Below are 17,125 nucleotides of genomic sequence, written 5' to 3'. Positions count from 1 at the left end.
CACCCCCTTTGGGGACCATTTTCTTTCAGACCACCACAGACGTAGAACTATTATTTATCATTCTCACGATTTTTTTCCCCCTAAGTATTAACCGTCTCCGGGATGCTGAAAGGGAGGCAATGTGAAAGCATATTTGGTCACAGAATATCAGTTCTAAGTTTCTCATAAAAATCAAGTGAAACATCTTAAGGAAAGAAGAAAACTGTGTCCTAAAGACGTGTGAGGTGCCAAGGTATGGTCACCATTCACCTGGATTCTTAGGATTTGAACTATCTACATAGTTTCCCTCTATCTTTGCCTCATTTCAAGCACTATTATTCTCTTATCTACTTATGGTAGAGTGGGGACAGTCACTCCCCCCTCCCCCCCCCCGCTGCTTGGCTCACAATCACCTCTCTGGACCGTGTGGGTACGTCCTCCTTTGGGATCCAGCTAGTCCCCAGAGAGCTCCACTGAGCCCGTCCCCTTCATCCGGTCTTCTTCTCGGTCCTCGCTGTGTGTGCCACACTTGTCAGACATCGCCTGGCCGTCTCCCATCTCAGCAGGGTTGACCCCCACCCCCTCACTCGCTACGCTTCTGCCGGTTCCCCCCATATTGTCACCTCATCACCCGCCAGGTGGCGTGCCCATTTTAAGTGTATTAGCCATTGTCGACCCCCCTCTTCTGGAATGCGCACATACCCTGTGGCGATGTATGCCATTACTCCCATTATTAATGCATGCAACGTGTGCAGAATATTCAGCACGGTGCTTGCTGACCGTGGGACCCAAAGGCCTCCTTTCATACTGAAGCTCACGTCTCTGTCGTACTGTGGCTTCGTTTCCACGTCCACAGCGGTTCTCCCTTACTTCAGGAGGGGCCACTCCCCAGAATTCCAAGACGGCCGCTTTCCCCAATGCTGTGCTGCCATGGTAGCACTGGATTCAGAAGAGGGAACACCTGTGCTGCTGGCCCTTCACCTCCTTGTACTCAACATGCACTTCTGTGACCTATTAGTCTCCCCCAAGACGCCAGTGCAAATGTGCTGCACGTAGACTGCCGTAAGTTGTTTTTTGTTTGTTTGTTTTATTTACTTTTTAGTCTTTGGGGGCTGCCACACAGCTCCCAAATAAATACACAGAGACTTAGGAATGCCTGGCCCTAGCTTGGCTTGTTTGTAGCCAGGTTTTCTAACTCAAATCAACCAATTTCTCGGCTACATTTTGCCCCGGGCTTTTTAGCTTTCTTAATTCTGTGTGTCTCTCTTGCCTTCTTTCTCTGTGGCTGGTTGTGTGACTGGGTGGCCGTCCCCTGGCTCTCCTCCTTTTCCTTCCCCCCCCTCCCTCTACATGTTCTCCTCCTCCCGTTTATCCTCTCGGCCTGCCAGCCCCACCCATTTCTCCCTCCTGCCTGGCTATTGGCCATTCAGTTCTGTATTAGATCAATCAGGTGTTTTAATAGGCAAAGTAACACAGCTTCAGAGTCAAACAAATGCAACATAAAAGAAAGCAATGCATCTTTGCACCACTAAACAGATATTCTGCAGCATAAATGAAGACTTCAACTAATATTCCACAACAGGCTTCAAAGGGCAACTTGGATTATTAGGGTAGAGGAGCATGGGAATCGGAAGAGGATCAACTTTACTTTGAATGCCCAACTTTATAGTCATTCCTATCCTACAGAACATTTCTTTTGCTGGGTCCTTTTAGATGATAACTTTCTGCCAGGTTGCTATGTGTTCTTTCCCTATGATGACTATTCTTTCCTTTCCTTATTTTTCTGGGTATTCTGGACCAGGTGAATTCAATTCTATGCAACAACTATAGGATGGCTTCAGAGCTCACATTCTACCGTTGCCCTTGGTCAGTGCGCGTCTTCCCCACGTCTCCACCCAGTGACTTTGAGTGTCTGTGAAAGCCACAGCAAACCTCTAGGCAGGTTTTCCCTGCCACCTGCCATGTCTCTAAATGGAAATCATTAATGGGAAATCAGGCTAGCTAAAGACCCCGGGCATGACAGAATCACTTTCATCCTTCTACATTGATGATTCTTAATCTAGCTGAGTATGAGAATTACCCAGGGAGCTGTTAAAAACCCTGATGCTGTGGATGGGGAGGTGGCTTGTGGGTTAAGTGCTTGCTGAACAAGTAAGAAGGCCTGAGTTCAGATCTCCTGGACCTGGATGCAGCAGCACATGCTATAATCCTACTTCTTCAAATGTTTGATGGGAACTAGAGGCAGAAGAACCCCTAGAAGCTCCTGACCCGGTCGTCTGGATCACATACAGCAGTGAACAACAGAGACCTTGTCCCAAATAAGCTGGAAACAAGAACTGACATACAAGATTGTCCTCTCTACTGCATATCTGTGCTCACAGGAAGAACACACACACACACACACACACATACACGCACGTGCACACACACATACCAAGCAAACAAACAAATAACAAAACAATAAAAATCCCTAATACTTAGGCACCTGTGAGGCCAGTTAAAGAAGCATCCCCAGGGTGGGCACAAGTCCTGGCATTGTGTGCCCTCAAGCTGTAATGAGAACCGTTATTGTATACCTCTGCTGGCTGACATGTGAAGCTCACACATCTTCCAGGATGTGAGCCTTAGAAGTAAAATGAAGCCAATGTTTTCACAGCTCCTGGAGGAGTGCACTAACCCCAGGGAAAAGAAACACACTATGCTCTAGAGTTATTCATGTCCATAGAAGTGATGTTGCATCTCCCTGTAGAGCAGGACAAGGAAGGAATCCCTTTGTGATGCCATAGTAGACAGTAGATATGTGGTAAATGCTTTGTAATCATGGAGGGGAGGCAGCTTACCCTCATGTGCGCGGTTAGGAAACAGACTTGTATGAGTTTTTTCTACTTTTGGGTAGTAGGGATGTTTGTTTGGGCCTGCCTTTACCTAGAAAAGCAGGCTGAGGAGGAAAAACTGAGGCTGTGTTAGTGTGACTCTATTCCCCCAAGGGAAGAATCTTCACACATCCCCCAGTGTGTGCTAATCCTTCTCTTTCATTAACCAGGTAGCAAATTTCCCTGCTCCTGTCCTGGGATGGCTCATTAGCATCAGACCCATTTTCCTTCCCCTGAGGCCTGTTTTGAGATGACTCTATCAGGATTCTCAATGTGAGCTGAGAGACTCATGTCTGTTTCTCATAAATGGCTGTCTGGGGATATGGGCAATCGGTGGTTTTTACCTTTCAGCACCTGGAGGTGGGATTTTACACCAAAGACATGATTAAATTCTATGACAGATTGTGTGTGTGTGTGCGTGTGTGTGAGTGTGTGAGTGTGTGTGTGCGTGTGTGCGCGTGTGTACATGTGTGAGTGTGTGAGTGCGCGCGTGTGCGTGCGTGCGTGTGTGAGTGTGAGTGCACGCGCGTGTGCATGTGTGTGTGAGTGTGTGCGCGTGTGTGCGTGTGTGTGTGTAACAGAGACAATGCAATTTTCTCAACCCCATTCCTCTGCCTTACCATACAGAAGATTATATTTCTCAGTCTCCACTGAGGTTAAATCAGAATCATGCATTTGCATTTGTCTGGTGGTTTGCATAGAAATTATATAAGCAACTTCCATCCCCAGCCTTAAAAAGTATCTAATCATGCACTACTCTCTTCCTTTATTGCAGCAAGCAACCCCACCAACTGGATTTTAAAATAAATTTCTCATAAAATAGAGAAATTTGAATCTCTTGAGTGGAAATTGTATCAGAGAGTCCCTGGCCTCACTGGACCTCACATAGACTCAGTTAAAGTGTGAGACTTTGAAGTGTGTCTGCCTACAGCAGAAGCTGTGAGGCATAGAGATGCACCGTACTTCCAACCTACGTATAAAATACAGATGACCTTAGGACATATTTGTATGCACACAAGTACAAAGACAATTACATGAACAATGACAGTTGTAAACACACACACACACACACACACACACACACACACACAATTTCAGTTCACCCATAAGTGTTTGCTCCGGCTTACAAGGCACACTGGCATGTCTTTTGTTTGCCTCTGGCATGCAAATACACAGGGAGCCATCCAATTCCTAAGTAGCAGCATCTCTAGGAGTTGGGAGCTTAAGCTGTATTAACCACGCTCCCTCTCAGTTCCCAACTCTGTCAATCCCCCTTAATTGACAAAAAAATATTCACTCTGGGTCCATTATCTAGACAATACAAAGTCTTCAAATTACTCATCCAAGGCCTTGTCAGATTCAAGCTGTCCTTGAACTAATCCCTTATGATGCTATCTCACTGTATGAGATGGGCTTGGGTGAGGGACAGGGTCTGAAGTATGTGATGTGTCCAGCTGGGGACAGACAGGTTGGCAAGCAGACGGACTCAGTTCTGAGTCCAAGTGCCTGTGTTTGTTCTGCTCTTGTTCTGGAAGACTCGCTCACCTCAGTTCACTACCATTAGATGAGATCATGGAGAAAGTGCTCCGGCGGCAGCAAACATGGCTGTGAGCCTGCTGGGTGCCATGCTGTGGCAGATGATGACTAGACAATCATCAGGCTAGGAAGCTTTTGATTAGAAGGCAATGAGCAAAGGTATTGTAGAAGGGGCAGGAGTGGGAGAGTGAAGGAAGTCGTCCTGGAGGTGGACCTTGTGCTACCTCTTCAGGGATTGGATAGAAGCCTGACAAGTCAACAGAGAGGAAGAAACGATAGGCAGAGCATTAGCATCCTCAAAACCACAGAGGTGTAAGAGCAGAGCCCTCTCTGTGGGTCTCGGTACAAAATCGACCTTATATCTTTCATTTCAGATTTGTGTTTTCCATCTTAGTGTTTTAAGTTATTTTTTAAAAATTAAAATTATATTTGCTTACTTATTTCATAGCTCCCACTGTGTGTGTGTGTGTGTGTGTGTGTGTGTGTGTGTGTGTGTGTGCGCGCGCGCGCGCGCCTGGACATATTAGAGGACAGCTTGCAAGAGACGGTTCTCCCCTTCCATCGTGTGGGACTCAGGATTGAACTCAGGTCGCTAGGCTTGGCAGCAAGTGCCTCTTGTGGCTGATATACCTGACCACCCTTTATTTAAAAATCTTTACGGGTTTTAAAACCAAGATCCACGACGGAATACACGGGTTGACTTTCAAAGACTGACATTCCAGATCACAAAATTTTGTAAGAAATGCCTTACGAAAACAAAACAAGACAGAAAAACCACCACAACAAATAACAAAATAATGAACAAAGATTGATGACCCATGGGCCAGAAAGTCTGGGTTATCCTAAATCATCTTTTTATGTCTAAATGTTTAGAGTGGGTGCTTCTAGCTTGTACTGCTGTGAGGCTATTGGATTAAGGAATGGTTTCTAGGCCAGTCTGTCAGCCAAATTAAGATTTAGGTACATTATATAAAAGCACAACATTTAAGTGCGGTGTCTCAGTCCTGCTCATTTTCCATATTGGGGATGATTTTTGAGAGGGTACGTTGGGAAATTTGCAGAATATCTGCTCATTTGTGGTGTTTAGTCATTTAGGTCCTAATTTCTCTCCATCCAGAGCCTGGAAGAAGTTATTTCCTCAGACAGAAATAAATGCCATTGCCTCTCGAAGATTTTGACAGCTGTGAGATGTTTCTCATGCCACTCTCCATGTTAGGCATGCAGGTTGCTCTGTGTGTCTAGAGCCTTGCTGGGAACACAAAAAGCAGAAATCAAGATTTGGAGGTTTTAACTGAGACAAATACAAGGCGTTAATGTGGGAGGAAAGTTGAGATGATCTGGGTGGAGGGAGGATCTTCCTGTGGATGATGTCCACGAGAAGGCCAGGAACATTCTGGAAATTTTATGCAAATTTAAAGATAAATGCAGTGACCCAAAGGTTTGCATCAGTTAAAAGAAACACCTTGTTTTATATTATTTTTTTTAAAGACCAAAATGTCTGCTGCTTTGGGTTCTTCCAGGTACACAAAGTGCTGCTCCCTGAAACATCTCAGAATGAATCTTTTTTTCCAGATTAGGAGCCTTCCTTCATAGAGAAAATGACTTCTTCCCAAACTTTGGTGCAGTAGCTCACAAGAATCACTTTGTTACCTCCCCAACCGTTCACGTTAAATCATGTCTCCATTCTCCACATGCTCGGGCATGGTCACATTTTGCTTAAGAGCTTCAAAACACTTGAGTGTGCGTTTTCAATGACACCAGCAGTCTGCCCATGCCCTTTCCCTGTTCTCATGACTCTGTTCCGACTTGACTACAAGCACATCTTCTCAACAGTTGACACTGTTCCCTCTGTTTGCAGCAGGCTCGCGCTGTCTGGCAACCCACTGGATTTTGTCTCATTCCTAAGCAATGGCATGGGCCTGAACACACCTTCTTCGTGTTTTGACATGTGTCTTCTCTGAGGAACTTTTACTTTCTGACATTATTCATAAGAGAATTGATTTAAACGAAGAGATATTTGACATTACAACAAAAGCTCTCAGCAGCCTGGTAAAGTCTGAGCATTAGCAGTTTTATTTTTTCTTTTCTTTCTTTCTCTCTCTCTCTCTTTTTTTTTAAATTTTTATTCAGATGGTTTGATGGCTTCATTATGCTGACTCTTAAGATTTTTTTCCCCCTTAAAACTCAAAACTCCAAAATAATGGGCTGAATTTATTAACATTTTAATCAATTATCAAATTCACACGCATGTAAATTTGTGTGTGTGTGTGTGTGTGTGTGTGTGTGTGTGTATCTGCGTGGTACACATTTCAGTAACAAGCCTCCTGTACTGGTATAATGATAGTGACTTTATTTTTTTTTTAACCTTTTATTTATTTTTTGTGGCTTTCACATCATGCATCCTGATCCCTTTCATTTTCCTGTCCCTTCGTATCTGTCCTCTACCCTTGCAACCTCCTCCCCACCCTTGCAAATAAAATAAAATAAAATTTAAGAGCAAAGAAAAGAAAAACAAAAATCTCACAGTGGAAGCTGTAGTGTGACATAGGAAGTTACACAGTGCACCCTTTAGCCCATACATCTTCAATTGCAAGTGTTAGTTGCAAATAGACATTGCTTTGGTTCGAGGCCTCTTCTTTCTGCTGCACTATCGATACTGGGCCTTCACTGGGACTCCTCTTGGATATCCTGCTGTTGCTCTGTGTCAAGAAGATCATGTAGCTTTGGGTCTGTAGGACCAGCCCCTTCGCGTACTCCAGCAGAACATAGATGGGGGTGGATGTTGCAGTGGACCAACGCATAGATCTGGTTCTGGGCCTGGGCGGTTGCAGGGTTGGTCGGCCCTCCAGGTCTCCCCCATCCTCACCACCAGGTTGAGCTCTCCGGTATTATCCCAGCAAGGAGCAAAGGGTAGGGCCAGTTCTCTGCTCTCACACCCTCAGGGCTGGCTCATCCACACCTACGCCACCCACAGCGGCCCACTCTACTATGTTGCCCAGGTGAGATGCATAGGCCGCTCTCTCCAGTGCTGCAGCTGGTGAAGGGCAGGGGCATCTCTTCTTTCCACTCTCATGATGGACCTCAAGGCCAGATTTCTCCACCTCCTACAGGTGGCGAGGGGCTAGCTCACCTTCCTGGGGTGGCTTACCACACCACTGACCCTGTCAGTAGGGTCTGCTCTACTGCGCTGCCTAGGCAAGGTACAGGGACTGCCCTCCCTAATGCCACAGGTTGTGAGGGGCAAGAGGGAAGGGCATCTTTCTGTCACCAAGGTCACCACGTGGCAGATGAGGGTGGCAGGGCCATCTCTCCCACTCTCATTCCCTCTGGGCCAGTTTGCCTGTGTCCCTGAGAAGAGGATCTGCTCTGTTGACCTGCCCGGGTGAGGTGTAGGACTGGCAGGGCCAGTTATTCCCAGTGTTGCAGCCAGTGAGGAGTGGGGTCAACTCTGTGTAGCCCTGTCCTCTCCGCCTTTGGTGGTAACAGGACCCATGGACATCAACACAGACCAAAGCCGTGGCAACAGCATGGCCCCAGACAAGGGCCTTGGCAGCAGCTCAGGCCTGAACATCACCATGGCCACAGGTGGCAAGTAGGCAACCGACCTCAGCCTGTTCCTCACCGCCTTCACCTCTTCAGATCAGCTTCTCTCCGCGGGACATGATCCATTCTGCCATTCTTTCTCTCCCATACCACATATACTCACCTTAATAGTTCCCGACTTCCCAGCGGGCCCGTGTTTTCTCCTCACTGTCTGGGGCAGGCATGTGGGTCTCATTTTCCCGTTCAGTCCTAATTAGTAGCTTTATTTTATGAGTGTAGAAGCAGGGTTTGGGAAGTTGACCATCCTCTCCACCATTTTATTCAGAAGTTCTGATTAAAGCACCAGTAATTGAAAGAAGGTAACCTGACCTATGGTTTTAGAAAGAGTCTCCCAGGTCAATAGGTTACACGCATGTCAGTTTTGATGTTTATGTTTCGATGATTCTGTTTTAGTACTTATTTATTTTACATGTATGTGTGTTTTGCACATGTAAGAATATTATATATGTGACTGGTGCCCAAAGAGTCCAGCAGAGTGTCTCAGATCCCCTGAAACTAGAGGTAGGAATGTTGTGAGCTGCCAAGTGTGTTCTGGGAGCTGAACCCAGGTCCTCTGCAAGAGCAGCCAGGGCTATTAACCTCTGGAGTCATCTCTGCAGGTCCCTGTTTTAATGATTCTAGCTTCAGGTTTCTCTTCCTACAGCAGCTACAGTAAATGCTATGCTGGAAGAAGGAACATTTGCAACACACTTTGCAGAATGGACATGCTCACTTCTCTCCCACATGACCACTCAGAGAAAAGCTCTCTACTCACTGACAGCATTGCCCCGCAGATTCATTCAGAGATCTAGGCACCATCCATAATATGACCTCTCTTCTGTAACAGGTCCTGAGCACAGATGGATCTAGGTGGATCACCATGACTGGTATGGATAAAGGAGAGAGACAGAAGAAACTGGGTTACAACATCCACTTGAGAAAAGTTCATATCACCCTGCCTTGCTAGCTAGCCATGTGCCTGCCAGTATTAAATGTTTTACTATGAAAGAGGAGGTCATTTATGAACAAATATGTAGCAGTCTATACAACACACACACACACACACACACACACACACACACACGGCGGGGGGGTTGTTAGATTTGTATACTCTAGCAATGTCTATGCTGTTCCCATCATTAGAATGGGTTATCTGTCAATCTGTTTTCTTTGTACGTTTTGCTTCTGGAAGGTTAGTGAAGGCAGGCCTGGACGCAGAATGATGTCCAGATATAATGCACACTTCGTGATTATTTGCTGATGAGCCTTACTAAGACAAAAGACCTGGCAAAATTGGATGCCCTCTTCCTTTTCAGTGCTAATAAAGAAAGACAATTAGGGTTGCAGAATGATTCTTGTTGCCCCCCCCACCTCCACTTCCTAGACTTGAAAGGTGACCTTAGGGCCTGAAGGTCTAGTGGTACTCAGCTAATTGAGGGTTGAGTGGGATGAAAGGACTCTTTCTTTAAAACACAGAGAGGGAGAACAAGCCAAAGGTCACCAACATGCAAATGTGTGTTAATTATAAGTTCATAGCCGCATCCCTGCTGTACAGCTTCCACACCCTTTGATCTCCGTAGAGACTCTGTCCCCATTTAACCAAAGATGACCCCTCTGATCCTGCAGGCCAGTGCACCGCAGGTGACCCGAGTCACAGTGACAGAACTGGACCCTCTGCGGACACAACATTTCTAGAGATTATTAGTTCAACCGGAAACTCAGAAGATTGCTTCTTTTGATGAAAACCCTCGGGCACTATATTAACAAGTTGGTTATACAATAATACGATACCAATGGTGAGCCCTGAAATCATGCATATAAGTAACATACAGACTGAGCAGGTTGTATTTATGTATCTATGTGTGTGTGTGTGAGAGAGAGAGACAGAGACAGAGGCAGAGAACAACTGATAAAAAAAGAGGTCATAAATTGGATGAATAGGAAAGAGAGCATTTGGGAGGGTTTGAAGGGAGGAAAGGGAAGAGGAAATGATATAAATTATATTATAATCTCAAAAATAAAAGGAATAATAAAAAGGAAAGCACTTTACCATACAGCCCGTGTATTAGGATCCAGACGTCATGGGGGCCTCCTCCCTGTGTTCTGGCAGGACACACTCAGGCAGTACGTTGGTCAGCCCAGGTCCTATGGCTGTTACATCACTAACTAGTCTGCACAGAGGTGCAAAAGTCCCTTTAAGAGGCAAACTTCGCCTACTTCCCTCCTCTCTGCCATTTCTATGAGGAGGGAGACAGATCTCTCTCTGTCTCTCCTCTCTCTCTCTCTCTCCTCTCTTTCCTTCCACTACTCCCTTATCTTTCCCCTATAAACTTTCCAGGTAAGTTCTGTACGTTTCTCACCCACCATTTATCCCTGGCCAGTGATCGGATACACTGAGGGCCCCCCTCCTGCTGCATTCTGGAACATTCCCCGAACTGAGTAGTTACTATGAGAATATAAGATGGCAGGACATGAGAGCTGAGGTAGACTTTATCTAGTACTCCTGGCTTAGAGTGATCCCAGGGCTGAAGACACCAGGCCACTTAGCAAAGGGCATCCGTGAGGAAAACTGGACTGGAAACCAACTTCTTTGGGTCTCCAGCCCTAAACGCCACCCCTGCTGTGGTGATCAGCCATGACGGTTATTGCTGTAGCAATAACTTTCCCATCGGCTTGGTATCACTACTTATCAGATACTTATTTTCAGAGTGTTCCCCCTTCTCCTATCTGTGGACACTGGTGGGCAGCCCTGTTCTTCCCCGTGGGGGCTTGTAGCAAGCGAGAAAGTGAAGCTGTTGCCACTGTTACCATGCTGTTTGCCTAGATTTCTCCAAACTTTCCCCATGTATTTGAATTTACCTATTCAGTGGATACATTTGGTACTAAAAATGGGTGTACATACCAGCATAAAATCAGGCCTCGCTATGCTGACCGCATACTCTGATTTCCTGTAGAGAGAATTAGCTTAAAGAGTTGCTTTACGAAGCAATCCCAAACTTAATTTCTTCCCCCTCCTTCCCTGCTCACTCCCTTCCATCCCTTTCTTCTTTTTCCTCCTAGGTTTTCTCCTCGATTCATGTGTAACGTTTTCATTCGTTTCACAACACTGAGGCATCTTGCATAGTAAAAGCTCTGGTGCCCTGGTCCACACAGGAGGAACGTTTTAGAGAAAAATTTACGCGGAACAGAGTGAGAGCCACATCCTCCCTAAAGCATTCAGCATTCAGCGCTCATTTTATCAGTGTGAAAAGCAGAAGGCGAAGGAGGCAGACAGTCTCTGCTTCCCAGGAGGCTACCTACTGTCCCACTGTCTGAGGACGGACAGAAGTCATTTCAAAGCACGTATTGCCCATTTTATTTAAGCAGAGCCCCACTTCACAACTTCAGGTGAACTCCATATTTAGTTAAGATTTCTGCTAGCTAAGGCAAACGTGTGTACTGAACCCTGCAAATCCAACCTTTCCTTCCAGATGAGCAAAGGTTACAGCTAGAAAGTGAATCCTGGATCCCCACTGTGGGCAGCCAACCCAGGTACCTTGCTCCTGTCCTTTGCAAGCAAACCTGAATCCTAACCTGGTTGTTACTACATTCTCGGTCTTTGTGTAGGGTAAACACTCTGTGTTCCATGGAAAGGTGTAGCAAACTGTTTTTAAGCAGTTGGAGTTTACCCTGCCTTTGAAGCGTTTTGGTTGTTTCTTTGTATTAGTCATACACGGTGTTAGGTTTCATCTGGAGACATTCTTTATACCATGCTGACCATCTTCTCCCCTCACTCCCTTTTCAGTCCTCTCTCTTTCTGCCCTGCCTTGGGTCTCTCTCCTTCCCCCTAGTTTCCTCCTGAGTTCATGTCATATGTATGTGACTGCATTTCTATATACATGTATAGTTTTAATTTCTATAAAGAAATGCGGTCTGGCTCAGGAGGTAAAGCCGCTTGCCATGAAAAGCCCAACCATCTGACTTTTCGAAACACATGCAAAGGCAGAAACAGGGAACTGCCTCCACAAAACTGTCCTTTGACCCCCTCATACATACGTGCCTTGGCACATTGTACACACACACACACACACACACACACACACACACACACACACACACACACAGTCATGTTGTTTATCATAGCAACAGGGAAGCAAACTACAGCACCATGTTTATAAACATCATTTTTGTAGCGTTTACTATAGAATATACAGGTAGGAAAGCTTTATTTGCCATTGGACAATGGCAAAACTATGTGGAGAAACCATCTTGAATTATTTTCCAAAACTGAGTACCTATAAATGGATTTCTAAAAGCTGTAAGCCGTGATGTGGTTCTTGAGAAGCATTTGATATTTGCCCAGTTGGTTTTACTTTCAAGAGGAGCCTCTTGTAGAAATCCCATCAGATGCTAGCACAGATGCTTAGTCTTGGATGGAGTGATGGCATGGAAGGATTTGTTCAGCAAGATGTAGAGCATTCTGTGGAGGGACAGTTCTCCAAATATGCACATACACACACACACATACATATAAATACACACACACATAAATACACACACATACATATAAATACACACATATATATATACATATAAATACACACACATACATGTATATATATATATTCACAGTCAAGCGTGAGCACTGTTTCTACCCAGATCCTCCCAGAATCAATCCTCTTTTACAGTTGCTCTGCTTCTACATTGGAAGTTAGTCTTCCTGTTGACTCTGCCTACCTCACATTTCTCACATTCCAGAATGGCTAACTTGTTTACAAGTTCTCACTGTGGGCTTGTTTTTTTTTTTTTTTTTTTTCTTCTTCTTCTTCTTTGTTCTGCTGTTTGTAGAGAATTCCTACTCACTGTGAAGGGTACAGGTCCTCCAACTTCTACCCCTATAGCCATGTCCATTCCTAATTGGCAACTGCACCCCTTTGTCCAGTAAGGAACTGGGGGTTTGGCATCTGCCACCTCCAGGAAGAGCTGTGGAGAACAGATAGCTCTGTCTGTGTAATTAGTCTCTCACTATCCTTTGGCTCTCTGGATGTTCTGTGATGCCTCCCATTAACCCAGTACCTCATAGACCTGTCTCTAGGGAATATTTCCAATCAGCTGTCCCTCCTTGAAAATATAGCCTCTTAGCCCTAGTCAGTTAGTTGTCTTTCTTCTTACCAGGGCTTTCTTGCCACTGGAGTAAATTTTAAATTATAATCATTGGCACATAGGCACATTCTACACTTTCCGAGTGACTTTGCATCACAGTAGTTTTTGTGGTTTTGAGAACACAGACTTGGTGGGCCTCTCTTTCTCTTCTGCTTGCTGTTACTGGGACTGTCAAGGCCATGCAAAAGAGGAGGTGGGAAGCAAGACACTTTACAGGTAATAAAGACATCTCTCATATTTCACAGAGGGAAAAAAACGGCAGCATGTTAGAAACGGAGGGGAGAATTTAGAGCATATGTTTGGAATCTATAACAACCTAATTTGCTCCCCAAAGACAGTTCCTTGAGAAAGGAGGTCGGTTTGGTCAGAGGAAGGCAATTGAAGGGAGCCAGGGCTCTTAGCACTAGGGAGGTTGTTAGCATAGACACTTGGGGAGGAGGCAAGTAGCACTAGATTTGTAAATATTTCCTCCAGCTAGTTGCTTGTTGAGAGCCAACAGGGGGCATGTTTACAGGCACCCCCATCTCTCAGATGAGTGTGCCCACTCAGAGTCAGGAAGGGGTTAATCTAATTGAGACTTTATTGGCTTATATGGAGAAGCTGAAGGGAAACCACACAGAGGAAGTCATGAGCCTTCATGAAAATTTAATTTGATTTCGTGAAAGGGGAACAACTTGTATCTGGGCTTGCTGTGTTTAATATTAAAGCAAGGATGGCCTCCTAAGACAGTCATGGAGCTGGGTAAGGCGTAATTCCACAGATGGAGTGGTGTGTGTGTGTGTGTATGCACATGTAGGACAGAGGTTGATGTTGCTCTCCATCGTGTTTTTTAAGGTGGGATCTCATTGAAAATGGTGTTTGCAGAGTCAGGTGTATTGCTGGCCATCGAGCCGCAGGGATCTTCCTGTCTCCCATGGCCCTGGGATTACAGTCTTATGACAGCAGGACAGAACTACTTTTACTTGACTGCTGGGGGACCTCGTACAGGTCCTTATTCTTTCATGACGAGCATTTTACTTATCAAGCCCACCTCTCTAGCTAGGGTTTTCACCCCCCTTTATTTTTATTTATTTTTTGTTGTTGTTATTATTGTCTAAAATAAACACTCAAAATGGCTCACAACTTTTGCAAGGCTGTTTTGGCATTTTCCTGTTTGTTAGGGTTTGAGTTTAAAATGCCCCGCCCACCTCACCGACCAATGTGCCTGAACACTTGCTGCCCAGTGGTGACCCTGCTAATGAGACGTTGTGAGACCTTTCAGAAAGGCGGTCCAGCTTGAAGGCATGACAGGCCTGTAAATGCTCTGTGGTTCTCACTCACCCGGGCTCTCTGCTGCCCAGTCTGGCTGAAGAGATTGGCTTCCAGTGCCAACCCTTAATCACCACGATGGACATTCTCGTCTGAACCACGAGCCAAAGGAAACCTCAATGCCCTTGCTAGGCGCTTAGTCACAGTGGTGAGATAAACTTTAATGTAGTAGACATTATATTAAAGAGAAGTCACCGGCACTATGACCCCAGGAATAATGAGTAATTGATGGCAACTGTAGGTGATGATGGGGGTGGCTAGGTGGCCAGTCCTGTGAGCCAGGCACCAGCCTGGCTGTGTACGGGTTCTGAGATACCTGGAAAAGAAACCGTTTTATGAAGCCTCTGCAAGCTGGGCACACTGTCCTGTGGTCAGTGTCCTCCTTTCAAGCAAACACAGCCGTTTGTTTTCCTTTAAGTTGCTCTTGGTGCTTAGTGAGTCAGGTGAGTGTGCACCCAAACCAGTTGTGCTTGTGATCAAATGTCTAACTCTCTACTAGGGAGCTTGATAAAGTGGCATGGGGGCGGGCGGTGATCTACTATGGAAAGAATTCACCTGGGTACTGAGCTGAGTGTGATGTCGAATGCCTGTAATTCCAGTAGGTGGGAGGTAGAGGCTGGAGGATCAAGGGTTTGAGGTCAGCCAGGGCTGTGCAAGACCTTATTTCAAAATAACAAAACAAAACAAAAATAAAGTGAATGTTTGAGCACCTGTATGGACCAGGGTCATTACCAACCTCTGCCACTCCGTAAACGCCCACTCCAAGTTCCACATTATACCAACATACTTACATTAGGACTCAACAGTAGGCGAAGGTCAGGGAACTTAGGAAACTTGGTCAGGGTTACTGAGGGAGTCAAGCCCCAAGCCTGTTGCTATACCCCAGGTAACAATGGCTCTCTCCTTGCTGCGTGGCATCACATGCATCATGCGGGGTACGGATGAGCGTACCTTTGTGTAGAGTCTCCCACAGAGGGGCCGGTCTGAAAGCATGCAGCCTCATCTGATGCTGTGATAGCATTAGACCTGCTCCTCGGTGGGGATGCAGATGTGAGGTATGTGGGGATGCAGATGTGAGGTATGTGGGGATGCAGATGTGAGGTATGTGGGGAAGCAGGAACCAGGGCAGGCTCCTGGAACCCAGAACCCTGGTTGAGCATAACAGGAGGAGCACAAACAACCAGGGCTGAGTCTCACACTCTACCTGGACCATGCTAGCCTCGTGTTACAGCAATCCCCCGGTGAAACTGTCCACATGACCCCACTTGGCCAGGTGCTTTGGGTACTAGAATGCAGTAGACAGGTGGAAAGCAAGCCTTCTCCACCTGTCTGCATGACATCTCTGTGCCCGGCTTCTCCAAATTCTGTTTTAATTTTCTGCCAGGTAAATAGGGCTCTGTCGAAAGGCTAGAAGTTGCTGACCTTGTCTCATTCAGCAGTGGAACAGCATGAGTGAAGGAGGGCAGGAAGGGGTGGGCGGTGACTCCCGGGACCTTCCAGCCTCATTTGAAGTGGGAAATGCTAAGCCTGCCATATTTAATGGCTGGCCTGGGAGCTCAGTTGAAAGCAGGGAGGCAGAACTTCTCCTTGACTCTGGCTGCCCTGTAACACTGCCTGGGGCCATGCTAAGTGGTGCCTCCATCCTGGCTCTGGGCAGGGCCAAGGGACCAGCAAAGATTTCCAGGCAGCAGCTTGCCTAGTAGACACCCCCCCCCCCCCCGTAAAAGAAAAAATGCTGTTTCTTTGTGGAGGGTCTCTAACTGGATCCGTTGCTTTTCTTATTGCTGTAACCAAAAGCCTGTCAAGAAGTAGAGTTTATTTTGGCTTACAGTTTAAGGGATGCTGATACTTAGTCTACTGTCTTGTATACGTGTGTGTGTGTGTGTGTGTGTGTGTGTGTGTGTGTGTGTGTGTGTTAGTCTGGGACCATAGCCTGTGGAATAGTGCCACCTGTAGAGAGGGTGTGACTTCCCATCTCAATTAACCTAATCTAGAAACTTCCTCATAGACATGCCCATAGGTTTGTCTCTTAGGCAGTTCTGTGTTCTGTCACGTTGATCATATTAACCAGCCCATAATGTTCCCTGGGGAACTACGGAAAGCATTTGGAACCTTCCAAGAGCAGTACTGGGGGGAGGGTATGAGGACAGGGAGGATGACAATGAAACTGGAAGTTTCTATGAAAGTCTAGCACCCTGCACCTTTTACTAGTCATCAGCTGCCTTTTTAGGGACCAAATCCCAATGACTGGTCAAGATGGCTAATTGGAAATTACCCTCTTTCATGACATTGTCCTGGGTTAAAACCTCTCAATTCTCTGGGACTGCAGCACGTACACGTGGATGTCGGTTTGATCCTTGAATTACTTTTGAGCTCAGCATAAGTCTTCTGGGACAAATGCCTACTGCCTTACATTTCTCTCTGGTGTCACAGCCAGCAACAGCTACCTGTGTGGTTCCCCCAGCAAAGACATTTTCTTCTCTACCTACTGACATCTGATCAAAGTCTTCTTTTATCAATTACAGAAAATACCCCTAAGACTTAAAAGGAAAAAAAATAAAGATAAAGCTGCAGAGTCAACACTTAAATAAAGAAAGCGTCTCCTTGCCTTTTCAGGATGACTAATTAATGATGTGAGTGGGCAGTTTGCCGCAGCCCTCGTTGATTAATTTATCACACGCCGAAGCCTTTCTCATTTGCCTCTC

General features: G+C 45.9%; 1 pseudogene; it reads left to right on the top strand.

Moving 5' to 3' along the window:
• The first annotated feature begins 690 nt into the window (after positions 1-690).
• The window catches only part of LOC127235231 (TOX high mobility group box family member 4-like), a 106,437-nt pseudogene continuing 90,002 nt past the window's right edge, over positions 691-17,125 (top strand).

Source organism: Phodopus roborovskii, unplaced genomic scaffold, assembly GCF_943737965.1.
Source record: "Phodopus roborovskii unplaced genomic scaffold, PHOROB, whole genome shotgun sequence".
NCBI lineage: Eukaryota > Metazoa > Chordata > Mammalia > Rodentia > Cricetidae > Phodopus > Phodopus roborovskii.
Note: the sequence above shows the minus strand (reverse complement) of the source record. Positions and strands in the feature narration are given on the sequence as shown.